Raw genomic sequence first — 16094 nt, 5'->3', positions numbered from 1 at the left:
TAGAATGTTTCCACGGAGACAAGGAATGATGTTGAATTTTCCATGAGTGACTGCTTTCTTACATCCAAGATGGGTCACTCTGATTGGAATGGCCATACAATGTGTTTTCTCTATTTTGTGTAGTATAAATCCGAGATTCTGTTATTTTTTCATTTGACATTAGATCTGATAGATACCCATTCATGCATCTTTTAAGGTCCTAAAACCTGAACACAACTACCAAAAATGGGAGCTAGGAACTCAAGATTTGCATGGATTGCCTTCTGGTGTCACGTCTGGCCGCAGAGCCTCGGAAGTATTCCTAAACTGATGTCCATTTGTTGTTCCCATGAGATTCTCCATGAGTCCCTCTCTGCACTCGATGTGCTCAGTGTGTGGGTTTGAATACCTTTTTACTCCCAGGCTTGCAAAGATAAAGAGAATGAGGAGTTCATTGGCCAGTTCACCTAACTATTGACTTCTGCTGTTTTTTATTTATTTGTATTTGTAGAGCACGCTACAGCCCGCAGGCATCAAGGTGCTAAATCAGAGCTTAAGGAGGCTTACTTGAGGGTTACAATGAAGCCGCCCAATAAAAGAACTTGTTCACATTAAAGAGTTACATGGTACAGCACATCACAGGTTAAAACAGATCAAACTAAAGGGTTCGTTTTGATGGCTTCACGGAAGGCTGAGTGCGAGTCAATAACCCTGAGGTGGGCTGGAAGCCTACGTTTTAAAATTCAGACAAATTGAGACTTAAAACAAGAGAATTGTGTCCACATTTTTAGGCGTACATTTTCATGACTACCCATTCCAAAAAAAAAGTTAACCCAAGATGATCATATACACAGACGCGAGTACTTCCTTATGGTGAAACACCATGGTTTAGCAGAAAAAGTATTTTGATGGGGACTGCATTGTTATAGTGTTTGTGCATAGTAAGCAGGATCGAAACACCAAGAACAGCTGTCAGCCAATTTGAAGATACATTGTATATAACTTCAAAGTTTATTAAGAGTTCAAAGCTTTGGTTGATCACTGCCCTGTATTTTCCTGCTAACATGGACAGCGTGGCTTATCTGGGCCAGTTCAACCACACCAAAAATTGATTTTAAACACTAGAGCTTTGGTCAGGTGCCTTGAGGATTAGACACCATCTGTGCTGCACACTGAGCAATGCAGTTCTGCACTGTTTCCCTGGGCATTTCATATAAGTAACATGTATTGTCACGGGAGCCTGTCAGCCATGAGGTGAGAACAGGATGATGGGTGCTGTCAGGTTCAGGTTGGATTACAGATGCTAGATGAGTTCATAGAGGTGGAGTGGGCCTCCAACCTGGACATTATCTGGCTGCATACTCTACAGCTATTGTAGGATACACCGAAGCCAGCTTCAGAACTAGATTGTCCAGGTTAAGAGGTCAGCAACTTCAACTTCACCACATGACCTCATACTTTCCTATGTTAGGGCATTTAGTTGAACTATTTGATTCGTCAAAGAAACTGTACCATTTTTGTTCCCATGCAGAATGCACTTTTTTATGAACACCCACAACCATTAATACCAGCGTGTCACACATAAAATGGCAACATGCCTGTCTTGTTGACATATGCCAACTTTTTGTTTCTGGTCCTTATTACGGCACTTTACAGCCGTCTTCTTGCAAAATAATGCTAAAGGGAGAAGGGAAGAGTGTTTTGGAGCGGAATGATTGGTTAGTTTGGAAACTGGAAATTCCACTGGTATTGATTTTCTGCATCACAGACTGTTATTGTCTGTATCCTGACATTCTATATGCTTTCTTCTGCCAGCATTTCATAGTACAGGCACAAGAAAAGAAAGTTGATGAGCCCCGTAATTCATTAACTGTGCGTCTGAGTCCAAGACCCTCTTTCTAGTCCTAGTCTATCTTCCTCTTCCTCGTCATACTCGTCCCTGTCCTCATCCCTCTTCCTTGTTGTGGCCCCTCTTTCTTGTATTAGTCCCTCTTTCTCTTCATCCTCCTACTCTCTTCCTTGTCCGAGTCCCTCTCCATCTTTCCCATCACATTTCCTCCTCTTGGTCCCTCATCCTTGATGCTCCTCTTTGTCCTAGCCCCTCTTTTTTGATCCTCGTCCAAGGCCCTCTATCTACTCTCTCATCCTAATCCCTCTTACTCATCCTTGACCAACTTCCTTCTTGATCCAATCCCTCTCCCTCTTCTCCTGTCTACTACCTCATCCCAGCCCCCTGTCCTAGTTCCTCTTCCCCTTCATCATCATAAACACTCTTCGTCATCCCTCCTAGAACCCCATATTTGTCTTTGCCCTGATCCTCTTCCCAATCCTCATCCTAGTCCCCCCTAGGCCCTATACCTTCTCCTCACACTAGTCCACATCCTGGTTCTAGTCCATCTTCCTCTTCACACTGCTCTCTCTTCCTCTCCAACTTCATGGTTTCTTTTCCTCATCCCAAAGCCTCTTCCACATTGTATTCCCTTATATTGTGACTAGTCATTGTTCCCTCCTTTTCCTAGTCCCTCTTCCTCTTCCTTGTAGTCACCTGTCTTTCTTATCCTCGTCCCTCTACATCTGCCTCACCCTATTTCCTGCTCCTTGTCCATCATTCTAGTCTCTCCTCCTTTGCTAAGTCATTTTTCTTGTTACTCCTCCTATTCCCTCTGCCTAGACCCTCATCCTATCCCTCTTCCTCATTCTTGCTCCATCACACCTTCTTGTCTTCATCCTGATCCCTCTTCATCTTCTTCATTCTAGTAACTCATCCTAGTCCCTTGTTCTAGTCTCACATCCTCTTTTTCAGTCTTGTCACTCTTCCTCATTCCTTCTCCTGGTCCTGCATCCTCATGCTTGTCATTGTTCATCTTTCCAAACCTAGTCCTGGTCACAGTCCCTATTCCTCTTTCTCTATTTCTATCCTTCTTCTCTTCATGGTTCATCTTCCTCATCCAAGACTGTATTCCTCTTCTTAGTCCATCTTCCTATTCCTTATCCCTTTTTGTCCAGGTTTCCTTCTACTTTGCCTGCCCTAGTCTCTCTTACTCTTCCTTGTCTCTCTTCCTCACCTTAGCCCACCTCTCTATTCCTAGTCCTCCTCCCTATTTGAGTAGTGCCTCTTCCTCTTCCTAGTCCTAGTCCCTCTTTATTTTCCTCATCCTAGTCCATCCTGCACACCCTAATCCCTCTGGTTCAACTTTGATCCACAACCTCTTCCTTTTCTATTTTCTTTTCCTCATTCTAGCCCCTCTTCTGTGTTATAGTCCCTTGACTTAATCCATTTCCCTCATCCTAGTCCCTCATTCACATTTTAGTCTCTCTCTCTTCTTCCTCATCCCAGACCTCTTCCGAACCATAGTGTCGCTTACTCATTCTCATCCTTGTCCTAGTCCCTGTTCATCTTCCTAGTCTCTCTTTGTATTCCATGTTATTCCTGCCTCCACCTCCTCCTCCTAGTCCTTTTTCCTCTTTCTCATCCATGCCCCCATTAGTCTACCTAATTTTAGTCCATCTTCCTTCCTCATCCTAGCATGTCTTTCTTTTCCAAGCCCCTTTTCCTCTTCCTGGTCTTTCTTCCTCATCCTATTTTTCTTTCTAGTCCCTTTCCTCTTCATCATCCTAGTCATTCATCCTTATTCTAGGACCTCTTCATATTTCTGCTTCCTCTTCTTTAACATAGACCCAGTTCATCTTCTTCATCTCAGTCCTCTTCTTTATCTTCTTCCCTGTTCTAGTCCCTCGTCCTTGTTCTTTTTTCCTTTCCTAGGCACTCTCTCTTCCTAGGGCATTTTTCTCTTCCTCATCCTAGTCCCTCTTGCACATCCTCGTCTATTTGCTTGTTCTTTGTGTGCATTCTAGTCACTCTTCCTATCACTCTTCTTTGTCCCCATCCTTATTCCTTATCCCTTTCCTCTTACTGGTGATTGTTCTCTTCCTCATCCTACTCCCTCTTCCGTGTCCTAGGCCCTGGTTCTTGTCCTGCTTCCTCTTCCTTGTCTCAATCCATCTTCCTTATCCCAGTCAAACATCCTGGTCTCTATTATTCTTCCTTTTTGTGTCAGCCAACTCCTTTCGGTTTGGAAAAAGGAGTCAAAAAGGAAGGAGACATGTCCTGATGAAGGGACATTAGAGAATGTTTCTTCCATGGTGTGTGGAATGTACCATACAGTGTTCATCCTGCCTTTTACGGGATGTAATATTGTAATATTGTAAATGTTCATTTATAACATGTTTAATACCAACGAGTGGTTTCTAAGCGCGGGATACGGTTCGCACCTGTGTGGCGCTGCGTTGTCTTTCTTCCAAGACAAACGCGTTGCCAATGAGCTATCCTTCCTCCCAGAGGATGCCATGGTGTGAGATAGGGAGAAGGGGATGGCTGCATAATCATACCAGTCTCAAGTGTGATGAGTGTCAGCAAAGTTTAGGAGGGAGGTGGAGGATATAATTTGGTCTAGTGTGTTCCTCTACACTTGAGTGGAGGGGAGAATGTATTGCGTTAGGCCTAGTGATTCAGGTATGGATAAGAGGGCTTCTCTGCTATTTTTCATTGCATTGGTTGCGGGGTGATGAGAAAGATTTTATTTACGCGTGATATTGAGTCAGTCATGATGAAGTTTGTGACCTCATCTACGAAGTTTACCTCACCTGTGAAAGGTGACTGAGTCTGTATGAGAAAGGGGGAATTTACACATAAAGGTTTCCATTGTTTTAAGTGTTGGTGGTTGGCTATGCACTGAACAAAGCTGAACTGGAGGCTTCCAGCCCTTTAAGATGAGTAGCAATACCCTCTAGATGGGTGGGGATGCAGATTCTACTCAAACATCAATAATCAAGACAACACAAATAGTTTGCCAAAGTTCGTCTGTTTTAATGCAAGTTTTAAAACAGGGAGTACAACGAACATCAGCAATCGCTCGATACTATGACTCTAACTACTTCATTAAAAAGTTGGGTTCTTATACCCATAATTGCTCTTAGCTGACGTGTTGACCTGCGTCATTAACAACGTCATCATACGTGTCAAACTACTAAAACTTATCGGGAAGTGGGATTGGTTCTAAGTGAATAACTAAGCATAGGTACTATATCTGTATGGAGTAATGGAGAAAGGTAATAGGATAGCTAACATCAGGTGGGGCAACTAAGCCCTCCCTCCAAAATGGCCACTATGAACGTCACTAAATGTATGATGTCCCATTGGCTACATAAACTATATGACCCCTAACTGTGTGGTCCCTTACAATTGGTTGGCTTCTTACCCCCGTCAGTAATTTCCACCTATGTGAGCAGCACGCAGACTGAAAAACCAGGTGCGGATAAGCTCGTCTTTGCACCAGTTTCCCACCAATTAAACTATCATCTATCATCACCTCAATGGTCCAGTGTCAATCAGTACTTTGAAGTTGGCCTTGAGTTTGTACTGTTCTCTGAGAATTTTTAAGGAGTATGGCACTATCCGGCTTCCGTGCTTAGGTGTGACCATCTTGTCTGTCCACCTTCCTTCCATCATGTGACTGGACACCATGAATTGAGCCTTTTCGTGTATTTGATTTTATTCTTCAATAGTCATCTAACGTCTTTTGTTTTTGCTTGATCTTCTTGTACAGGAGCTTCAATTCTTTCACTTTTTTCTTTTTTAAACTCTTTATTTAGGTCAACAAAACAATTACAATTCAGAAAAGACATTCATAAGCAAAACAATCAGAGCATAACTTGAGTACCAAATTTAGTAATTACATTAGAACAAATATAGGAAAAAACAGTAAGCAAAAGAACATATGTTCTTTGATTGCCAATTCACTGCTAATCTTTTATGAAAAACACACATTTTTATTTTATTAACAAAAATACAACATAGAAGACACAACAAAAATCAACCCTCCCCTCCCACCACCCACCACCTGAAAATAAAAACAAATCGAAAACCGTTCTGACAGAACATCAAGCATAAAACTCATTGAATTTACCCCATTGTTCATGATAGACTTCTTCTCTATGCAATTTACCTAACTTCAATTTCTCAAAACGCAAAAGAGTTTGCACCTAAACTAGCCAATCTTCCACTCATGGCATTTTCCTAGTCTTCCAGACAGGCAACATTAGTCTAGCGGCAACCAAAAGGACCTTATTAATCCAACACAACATCAGATATTCAAGATGCCAAACACAACTCAAAGACTTCATTATCACAGCTAAAGAATTTCTAGGAAAAGCCATCTCACATACCATATCAACCCTATCCAAGACTTCTGTTCTTTCACTTTAATTGTATCTAATGTCAGCCAACTTCTAGTTTGATAAGACCTTGGCTTTCATGACTCTTTGAACTCCTTAGCTGAAATGGATTCTGTTTAATTCAATTGCTTTTGGTAACTGCGACACTGGAATGAGGCCTTCTCGTGTTTGTTCAGTACTGCTTTATACGTAGTGGAAACATTCATTAGATCCCAAGATGTCACTTATCCTTGGTACTTCTTTGTGCTTTATAAATCATCTGCCTCTCTGGTATATTTATTTTTTTATCTGGGTGTCGATTCAACTTTGTATGACATCACCATTATTCCTGGTCATTCAGTTTCCTTGTTTCATCAGGAATCTCGTTCAAATGGCCATCATATTGTCTTGGATGCAAGTATGGTTTCCTGAACGGGTACTTTACTTCCCATAGTCTCTTAGGTATAGGTATTCTTATGGGTACTGCACAGAGTCCTCTCTCTTCTCTTTGTTGGTTTAACTGTTCAGTAGTCACAAAACTGGGGGGCACTGAGAAAACAATGTACAGGGTAATGCCCTAACAGGTAAGTATTTTATCACAAAAGGAAAGCAGAACAGAACTGTGTATAATTTTTCTACAATGCAGTAGATCTTCCATATACCAAACAGAGCCCAAGGGGGTGGCCTGGGAGTTACAAGGTTGTTGTTGAAGACAGAAGGATAGATCGTATTGCTCACTATCCCTGCCTAGTCCCAGAGTGTTGCTAGAATGCGCTTATGGGCCGCTTATCTAAAAGCGACGGGAAAAGACGGTAAAGAGAATTCATTATTGAATAAACTGACAATCTGATGATTGTTTCAACCTTGTCTGTCCCAGGTCACTGGCACCCAAATGGGTGTGGGTGAAAGAAGAAGTGTTAAAAAAGGTAACACCTATGGCAAAAGTCTCAACCTTCTACTATGGGTACATGGTGATTTAATATCCCATAGACAGGTTGAGTAGTCCTAGGGTAACTTAGGTTAAGATCAGATAGCTCAAACTAGAACGGTTATGCCAAAAAGGGAAAGTGGCTGGCACCACCTATATGAATAAGCTTCTAAGATGAAGACAAACATAAACAAACCCACATCATCTGTCTATAGGTGCTTGGTACTAGACAGAGTATGGGAGAGCTAAAATAGTGGGTTGTTCAGAGTCCAGATAGGTTTATTTTTGCCTCCACCATGTCACAACCACTGTCTTCCGGTTTCAGTGGTGCAGGTGTGGATATGACCACTTTCTTCAGGACAGTTTTCTAAAAAACTGGTAAATTCGGACAGCTGATCACCAGCATTGCCATGGGGAATATATACTTTACCCCACTTCTCATTGCCATGGAGTAGGAAGTTCAAGAGAGGAAACTAGGGACAAACAAAAGATAGTCCAAGGTCACTTCTCAGTTACTGCTCCAGGCTAAATTGCTATAGAGGGTACAGTATACATCAGGTCCCTCTAATTAGTAGAGTGAGTGTGCAAGACATCATTACAATACACATCTTGATACGTAGTGGAAGAAAACAAGGCTATATGATGTGGGTAAGTACTAACCAACCATGCATCATTAGTCAAAGTGGGTGATTGTGTCTAAAGTAGGACCAGACTGTTGTCCACGTATTTCCACGGCAACCTCAGAGTATTCTTGCTGTAGAGATAACGGAATAGGTCACTAAAAAGGCAGTCTGGGTCGTTATAAATGCCCCTAGGGCTTCTCTTATGATTATGTGTCGAAAGAGAGGAGTGCAGGGCCTGTTGAATAAATACACAGGCCTGTGCTTCTATCTCTTTTTTGTATGGCACATTTGCAACACAATTGTGTTGTCTTTTAATAACATGATTTTGTTGTCTATTAATGACATGGGCCGCCTATCATCCCATGTTTGCCCCCAATGTGGTTCATAATTCTCGGTGGGTAATTTATGTGGTAATCCAAGCTGGTGGGTGAAATAGTGAGGGCCGTAGCCCTGGGGCCACTGGTTGCAGCGATTTTCTCATTATTGTCTCACAGCGTATCATAAGGATATACGCTTTCAGAGGAAAGAGAAGCAAAGCACTCTGTAAGCCAGGGCCACAGGGAAATACCTACTTAAGTACAGTTTCTGGCCGGTCCCTCACAGTTTGTAGCAAGCGTTTGCCGGAGCTTCCCATAATGGCACACTGACGGATTGGTGTTCTGGTATAATCAAATGGAAAAATCACGTGTTCTGAACACATGTCCCGGCCAGATCCTAGCGGCCGTGATGACGTCAGAGTCGTCATTGTACATCAAATGTCAGTGGTCTCGGTGTGCTCTGTACTCCAAGACCAGAGGAGGCCAGGCAAGTCAGGCACCCATGGAGACTTGTATATGCCACCCAAAACAACACCATTGGGTTCTGTTTGGTATATGGAAGATCTACTGCATTGTAGAAAAAATATACACAATTGTGTTCTGCATTCCTTAACTGTTCAGTATACGTCACATATTTTGGTTCATATGTTTCAGGTAATGTAGGCGGGGCAGGTGGAGTGATGGTACTTGGATCCTCCTCTTCACTCTCCCCTCTGGGTGATTTATCGACCACTCTCATATCGCCCTCCACATCCAGACATCCTTGCCTGAAGGAATGCTTCTTAGGGATCCATATCTTTATGACCCCCTTCAAGCATCCAGCTGATTTCACATGCTCATCCTTGTTCCATGTCATGAGCATGCACTGTCCACTTGGACTGCAGTAGATCCATCTCCCCACATACTCCTTCTGGTCCTTATGGATACAGGAACTTTGTTCCTTCAGGTGCATGGATACTGGCCTTCACAAGGTCTATGATTTCTTCATCAGTCAGATCTTTAGGCTTCCATCCTGGTTCAACATCTATCACAATCTTCATCCCTATGGCTTTCTTTGCTGTCTTCTTGCATTGTGAAATTATTATTTTGATCACACAGAATCCAAGCATTACTAATAATAATAAAGCTCCTAAAAACTTGAACATATCTGCCAGCCATTGTAGAACCCATGAGAAGAGTGATCCAAACAGCTGTCATCAGCAATGTCCTCGACCTCTTCGCTCATCTGGCCATGTAGCTTTGTTAGCATATCTATGGCCTCTGTCAATGTTCTATTCTCGTCATCATGAGAAGGTGTCACTGGGGTCTGCGAAATCCTTGTCAGAGTACGTTGTTTCAGATTCTCCACCCTCCCCTAGCTCCTCACCTTCTTCTTTCCTTTCCGTACCCTTCTCTCCTCTTCTTCTAGGTTGCTCCTTTTTTTTGTGTAGATAAGGACGGCCACGGAAGGAAGCCACCGTGCTACCCAAGAAAGGGTGCCCTGGGCCCCCCTCCGGGAACGCCAAAAAGGGGAAAAAGCCCTAAGGCACAAAAAACCCCTGAGCGACCCCTGAGATGTAGTCTTGAGACGGGGCCAGGCAGATGAGATGGTCGGCGAAGAAATACTGGAGGAGCTCCGGAGGAAGGCAGTCCAAAGGAGAAAGGAAGATCACTAGGTAGAAACCCAGTCCAAGGAAAAAGAATCAGGAGCAGACGGCAGTCCAATAGCAGGCCAGGATCTGGTACACAGAAAGCAACTGTAGAAGGTATCCAAGTAGAAGAGTAGACAATCCGAGATAAACAGGCCGGGGTCTGGTACACAGGGAATCCAGCAGAAAGATGAGAGGAGGCAAAGGAGGAGACGGAAACAGGAAGACAGATCAGAGCAGAGGTAAGGTAATCAGAGTTAAGGAAGATGGGACGGGGAGTGGGCTAGAAGACGGGAGGGAGAGTAAGGGGAATGAGAGGAACGGAAAAGAAAACAGGGGGGAAACGAGCTCAGCGTTAAAAGGAACAGGCTAGTAGGAGAGTAGGATACGGAACCCGATAGGGATCGGGGACTGAACGGAGAAAATACACGAGCGTGAAAGCTGCGAAAAGCACAGAGCATAGAGCACTCTCGGAAACAAGGAAACCGGAAGCGTTGCAACGCATCTGCGATCCGGAAGCGAAAAGGCTTTTAAGCTTCCGAGTCGCGTCAGCGCGCAACACTAGAACGGTGCTAAAGGAATACGTGATGGGTGAGCGGGGCATGTGATGTGCTAGTATCTGCGCCGCCAGCGGCTCCACAGGCTCCACCTGCCTCGCGGCATTACAGAAGGTATAAATGTGCAACATGATTCTCCAATTTTGGCACAAGCACCTCCATCCATAGCTGTGATCACATCCAGGACATATATGTTCTGGAGGGTCATCAATCTTACAGCTCTCAACTCTTCTCTGATTGCATTGGTCCCTTTATGGTAGTTTTAATCATCTGTAGCAGTTCCCATCTTGTGATATGAATCCACTTGGTATTTGCTCCAACCTGGATCCTTGGCATAAAGATCATCATGAACACTGAAGAAGTCTGGCTGAAAAGTCTATGTTCATATGGAATAGCATCAAAGGCTTCTATTGACTTAGCTGAAATGTAGTTCTCCCTCTTCATTTGATTTATTAGTTCCACAGATCTCTTCTTTCTTAGATGAGCATCTGCTTTCGGGAAACTATCAATGTTCAGGTCACCTTAAGGAATCACTAATGCAGAGCATGGACAATCACCAATTTGCAGATTCCTCCCCAATCTTTAGGCAGTCTGATGTAGGCCTTAGATCCACATGCCGAATAATGATCCATGATTACTGGTGTCCCGATATTCATTCATGGTGCATCGAAGATTCGATCACAGTTCTGATTTTCTCCCAGTTTTTTTGTACCATTGTTCCTGAAGCATAATTTAGAAATGTCCAATGGTACTATCTGCAAGAGCACTCCTCTGTCTTCGACCCATGCCAGTAGTTTAGCAAGTTTTGGCCATAATGGTTTGCATAGCATTTGTGCATTCTTGATTGTTGGTTGGTAGTGACCCATTATTACCCAGTCTCTGCAGATTACTACTCCATCTTCTCATCCATCTGGTGATAAGACAGTTCCCCAAATCTGCATCTGGCCTCTGTTCTTCCATCTACGAATGTCCTCTGTAGAGTGTCCTGGAACTTTCAGTTTTTTATTTAGTTCTCTTCTTACTCCAGTTCCTTTTACTCCAGGTTTCTCATATCTGATCACAATAGTCTTTGTTTTGGCATTGTTTCTTGTCTTTATATCTTCAACATAGTCATCTTCATTTGGATCTGTTACTTCAGTTGCCCATTTGAGAGAGGCTGTTCAACCCATAAATTGGCCTCTGGTACTACAAAAAGATAGGTGCACTATGCAGTGTGCAGTTAGGACAATATTTCAATAGCTCTGAAGATCTTTGACTTCCCCATGCTGTATGGCAGGAGTGCACATACAAAGCATTCTTCATCTGACGTCTTTCTTCCAAAGTCTTTCATGTGTTGGTAACATATGTTATTTCCCCAGTGGGCTGTGCTGTCCAGATAATCATTCAGTTCATAATTATCTTCTTGAGTGCTTCTTTTGGTCCTCAAAGTCTTCATGTAGTTACTTATAACTACATCTTTGAATGCATCAATATAGCTTCTTCTGACTGGTCGATTTGCAGGATCATCCATCTGGGTTCCCAGTGTAGAAGAAAGTTCAGCAAGTCTTTCTTTATCCATTTTTCTTTTTCTGGCAATAGCTAAAAAAGGCCATATAGATTCTGCTATAATCTCTGCTCGTGATCTTTCTGTGGGGCTTGGGCCTTTCGTTGCTGGACCAGGTGTGTCTGTAGGGATTATTTGTGTAGGCCAGCCTTTGTCAGCCCCTTATTTTTGGTTAATCCGCTGACCCTGTCTCTGGTGTTTAAAGGCAGTGTTTGAAGCAAGTGCTGTTTGTGATTGATTGGTACTAACATCCATTTCAAGCTCAAGTACCTTTCCATTTTTTCTTGGGATAGGAATTACTATGAAGGGTCTAGGCTGCTTTGTAGTTGCCACACTCACTGTTTCCTTCTGCTCAGAAACATATATAGGAATCTTTGCATCATCTGCTCCTATATAGAAATCAGTTCTCACTGTCAGTGAAAGCAATATGAGTATGAATATAATGATGTGTAAATAATACAGTTATAGGTGATGAGACAGCATCTACTTCTTGGACAATTCACACGTCTGTCCTCATGGGGCAACACAATGTTGATGTTTAAATTCCCCATCTCGATCATTTGATGCTAAGGAAGGAAAAACAATTTTTAATGACACTGCATCTTTAGATTGTTTCTGGAAGCTGTTGTCTTCATTCAGCATTCATCCTTCATCAATTGTCTGCTTTCTGGATGCTTTTAAGAAGTGACTTTATCTTTCTTTCTTGCACCAGTTTATTTCCCAATCACGATGCAATGTACCTTTAGCGTGAAGAAAAATGTCCTCGGTGAGCCTCTATGAAATCTGCTTGATTTATTAGTTCCCAATTAATGCCGTGAATCTGCTTCAGTCCAGATTACATGTTGCTTCCCTGTCAGCATGAATAAAGAGTTTTGTCCTTTATTCAATTCCTCGATCTGTCCCTCGGAGGAAACTTTCTACACAGCTCTGTGATTACTTTCAGAATAGACTGCCACCTGGATGATGATTCCTTCCAGGATCACTTTCAAGTTTGCAGTGTTTCTTGGGTCTCTTAAAAAGGTTACTACGTCTGTGTGTATTCCAACGAAATGTGGGTATTCTTCAATTAGACGAAAGAACACCAAACTCACCAGTCTATGTGCTGCGCCAGTTGATAGGGGCATTTGTGGTTTTTTCACTGAACTCAGGTAACTTCAAGAATTCTTCAGTGATGATTATAAGCAGTCTTCTTATGAGTTTCTCATTGTCAGGATCCCAAATGAAAGCTGGAATGTGGCAAGTTCTCCCCACCAATGACGGATAAGAACGTAACACCAACTCAAAATACGTAAGCACGAACTTAGAAAGGTCATTACTGGTTAACACCATGAGTAAGGCCAAACAAGAACTCTGTGTAAAAGGAATCAGGGTACTGTACCCTTTTCCAATTGCAGTGTCCACAATCAAAATTGAGCATATCTTTATTCTTATTAAGGCTTAAGCATGCCTTAGTCCAAAGTCAATAAGCTACTGTGGCTTTCAAGAATGCAGATCTTCCCTTAACCCTGCAACTAAGATGCACAGAGTGTTCAAATGTGTCCTTCCATTTGTAGCTGAAAAGGGAGTGTCCAAATTAAGCCACAGTCCACTAGTAGGTTCCTTTCTTTCCACTTGTCGGCTTATGCGTCTTTCTTCCTCGTCATGGATCTCGTCTGCACGTGCTGTGGTTCTTCCCCGATGTTTGTCGCTTCTTCGCGGTGGGGTGCAAGCAGAGGGGTCCCTCCAGAGTAAATCTTTGCGTCTCCCAGGAAAATCCAAGCTCACCTACCCTGCAATTTGACAGCAGATGCTGTCACATCCTCAACGACAAAAAGTCAGTTGAAACGGGGCTCGCCCCACTTTTTCCTTGTGTGGTTATGAATTAGGACTTTATCTCCTGGGTAGATTCTTGAACGTTGAAATTCGGGAGTTTGGGTTGTTGAAGCATCTCCTTCTGTGTTCTGTACTGCCTTGCACCCTCGCCTCTGCAACTGTCCTGAAATCACAGAAAAACTAGATGTTAAACAGTTCACAGAGTTTTGCATTTCAAGTCCTAGGATTTCTGACATTCCCTGAGCATCATTCTAACTCAGGATGGAGGCATTAAAGGTGTTCTCACAATTTCGTGCGGCGTAAGATGGTGGTCAGAACCTGGTTGGTTCCTAAATGCATACAATGCCAGTCGTAGGCAGTGCAACCACACTTTTTTCAAAGTAAGCTTCAAGTTAGCTATTGTTCTTTTAACAGGCCGTTGAGCTTTTCACAGACACCATTTCCTTGCGGTTGATAAGCCGAAGAAAAATTGTGTTTTATACCAAGCAGCGAGGTGGTCTGCTCGAAAACTGTATTAGCAAAGTGAGGTCCATTATCTGATCTCATTACTTTGCACACTCCCCATCTGGGAAATACTTTGCGCACTAAGAACTTGGCTGCACAGGTAGAGTCTGGGTGCATGCATGGATCTACCTCTATCCATCTAGAGAAAGGACATATTACAACTAATAGGTATCTATATCCATTACAAACTTGTATCATGTTGACATAGTAGATATGCAAGTGCTGAAAAGGGCCATTAGGTCTTGGGATGACTCCCCTCACTATGTGCAGTGTATGCCCAGCCGTAAATTGTTGGCAAACAATACAATTTACCATAAAAAAAATGCAACATGCTCCATAAGTTTCGGTACGAACCAATCCTTAGCAATCGTTACAGCAAGATAGTTGTATCTGCTGGGCAGTGTAGCTGTTCTAGAGCCACCCTTAATAAGGCTATAGGCATCACTGGTTTACCAGTGGTGTCTTGTCGCCACAATGCTTCGAAGGGGTTTAAAGAACACCCCATTCGCTTCCACAACTTCTTTTCCTCTTGTGGTGCTTCTCCTTGAAGCTCCACTATCTATGATTTTGACATATGATTATATCCCTCGTCCACACTCATTATCACAGTCATCCTTTCATTCACGTTAATGGTTTCGGTATTCATCATCCCTGTATCTGTATTTGCGATGCGCTTGGCTTCAGCATCTGCTGCTTAATTTCCTCGCAAGATCAAATCTGTCCCTTTCATGTGAGCTGCACATTTGACGACTGCTATGCCAACCAGGCGTTGTAGTGCCTTAATGAGCTGTCCAATAAGGCTGCCCCTTCATTTCCAGCGCACTAATCCTGCGTGTACCGTCGACATCACATAGGCGGAGTCACTGTACACTCCTACTTCCTGGTCTGTGTGATTCTCAATTACGATATCAACCTCAATAATTCTGCAGCTTGCGCTGAATAATGAGATGGCAATCGAGTACTCACAAGCACTCGAAATTTTCCATTTGCCAAATATTTCACTACCGCGGCGCCTGTATATCTTTGCCCATCATTTTGATCGATTCTCAAAGACCTGTCAATGAAGACAATCTCTCCCCCTGCGAGTGCATTCTCTTTTAGATCACAGAATTCTTCATATTTTGCACAATCATGTATAGTCCCTCCTTCGGTAATTGGCTCAGCTATAAACATGGCTGGATTCACTATTTTACATTGAACTATTTTAATTGCTAGAGTTGATATGATAACCTCATAGACAGAAGCCCTTTGAGTAGTCAACGTGCCTTTTGGTTTTTCTAAAATGGCAAATAATGCATGTTCAACAAATAACGTCATGGAGCATCCCATTACTATGCTTGTAGCCTTTTCTATGCTGGACGCGGCAGCTGCCAAACTTTGTTCATATGGAAAGTGACCTCTCATTACTAGGTCCAAAATTCCACTATAATATGCAAGGGGCTTGTACCCTAACATGGTTATCTGTGTGAGTACTGCTGTCATAAAAGTACCATCTGTATGAGAGAATAAAAATAATTCCTCTGCATAATTGGGGATCCCTAGAACTGGAGCTGTGCAGATTTCTTTTTTCAATTTATCAAACCCTTCTTCCATTGGTTCAGTCCACACACATTTTTCTTTTGTTGCCTGTGGTTTTTCAAGGCCTGTAAAAGGGGCCTCGTATATGAGCTGTTTTCAAAGACCCATGCTCTGACATAATTACATAGCCCTAGAAAACTCTGCATTTGTTTTATCGTGTGTGACTTGGCTGTTTTTAAAATGTCCTCAGCTCTTTCAGGGGTGACCTTCTTTCCTTCATGTGAAATCAATTGGCCTATGTACAACACTTCTTGTTGACAATATTGCAACTTTTCCTTGTCAACCTTATATCCTTTGTCAGCAAGTATAATCATCAGCTGAACAGAATCGCGCCTGCATTCTTCCTCTGTGGTGCTGAAAACTAGAATGGCATCTATGTATTGCAGCACAACGCTCTCTAAAGCAATATTGC

General features: G+C 42.7%; 1 protein-coding gene across 1 annotated transcript in view; it reads left to right on the top strand.

Annotated features, from left to right (window-relative positions):
- Window positions 1-16094, top strand: part of LOC138453120 (fibrinogen-like protein 1) — a 360090-nt gene that overhangs the window by 114792 nt on the left and 229204 nt on the right. The gene's annotated exons all lie outside the window — the stretch shown is intronic.

The sequence above is a fragment of the Ambystoma mexicanum genome, chromosome 4p (genome assembly GCF_040938575.1).
Source record: "Ambystoma mexicanum isolate Mex_15411 chromosome 4p, UKY_AmexF1_1, whole genome shotgun sequence".
Taxonomy (NCBI): domain Eukaryota; kingdom Metazoa; phylum Chordata; class Amphibia; order Caudata; family Ambystomatidae; genus Ambystoma; species Ambystoma mexicanum.
This window is presented reverse-complemented; position numbering and strand designations above follow the sequence as displayed.